Raw genomic sequence first — 1,642 nt, forward strand, 5'->3', positions numbered from 1 at the left:
GAAGAATTTTCACCAATATAAAGGTAATACCAGGAGTGAGTTTAGATTCAGATCACATGTTACTGGTGGCTGATCTTAAGATTGGTAAGGTAAAACCACGGCAATGTAGAAAAAGAAAAATATTTAAAACAAAAAGTTTGCAAGAGGAAGAGAAAAAGAATGCTTATAAAACTAAACTTACACAAAAATTGAAGAAGCAAAATGATGAGGAAAAAGAAAGATGGGACATTTTGAAAGAAGCAATCAGTGAAGTAGCAGAAGAAACTTTAGGGGTAGAATGGATTGGAGGAAATAGGAGAAGACACACACCTTGGTGGAATGAGGAGGTCAAACAGGCAGTAAAAAACAAAACTTTAAAGTTAAGAAAGTGGCTAAGAAGACGAACACCGGAAAGCCGAGCAGAATATGTACTGGCAAGGAAAGAAACAAATCTTGCAAAATATCGAGCAAAGACAGAGACATAGAAAGAACTGGGAGAGAGATTGACAGAGGATTTGCAGAAAGGAAAAAAGTTACTATATGGTATAGCAAAGTCATATAGAAAAAGCAAGGCAAAACAATATAACATTAAAGACCTAGAGGGGAATGTTCTTACAGATCAGGATGAGATAGACAACAGATGGACAGAATACTTCCAGGAGCTCCTAACTGCAGGAAATGAGGAACAATGGCAAGAGGTGGAGGAAGATTTAGATGGAGAAGAACATGATGAAATCACACAAAAAGATATTGAATGAGCATTGAGAGAAATGAAGAATTCCAAAACACCAGGAGTAGATGAAATATCAATAGAGCTAATAAAGGAAGGAGGAAATGTAGTACAGCAAAATATATTGAAGCTCATAAATAAGATCTATAGAGAAGGAAGAGTACCAGAGGAGTGGGGTAAAACCCTAATAGTCCCAATTTTCAAAGGTAAGGGTGATGCTGGAAATTGTAACAACTATAGAGGGATTTCCCTAATACCCCACATCACAAAGCTATACGAGAGAATAATTGAGAGAAGAGTAAGAGACCTGGTAGAACCTTCATTAGGAGAAGAGCAGCATGGTTATAGAAATAATAGATCAGTAACGGACTTAACTTTTGGACTAAGGATGGTAATAGAGAAGGCATGGGAATATAACCAAAGCCTATACATCGCTTTCATTGATTTACAGAAAGCTTTTGATTCAATACCTCGCGAAAAGGTATGGAGATGTATAGAGGAGAGGTATGGTATCAAGGGACATCTAAAGAAAGCTATAAAAAGTCTGTATTACCCCTGTGTATGCAATGTTAGAACATCAAAGGGGGCAAAAAAGTGGTTCCCTGTAGAAACAGGGGTTAAACAAGGAAGTGTGTTATCCCCTCTGCTTTTTATAGCATATATTGAAACTGTAATAGAGGATTTTAAAGAAGGTAAAGAAGAAAACTATAAGAACAGAATAATGGCTTATGCAGATGATATAGCTGAATGGAGTACAGATAGGGAAGAGATCGAAGAAGACATAAAAAGGTGGAATGAGTGCTTTATAAGGAAAGGCATGAAAATGAATGTAGAAAAGACAGAGATACTGACTGTTAGCAGAAGAGAGGAACACGAGTTTAGCATCACCATAGGAAATAAGATGGTAAAAAATACAAACATTTTCAAATATCT

This window comes from Oratosquilla oratoria, chromosome 35 (genome assembly GCF_046742065.1).
Source record: "Oratosquilla oratoria isolate Oo_2021 chromosome 35, ASM4674206v1, whole genome shotgun sequence".
NCBI lineage: Eukaryota > Metazoa > Arthropoda > Malacostraca > Stomatopoda > Squillidae > Oratosquilla > Oratosquilla oratoria.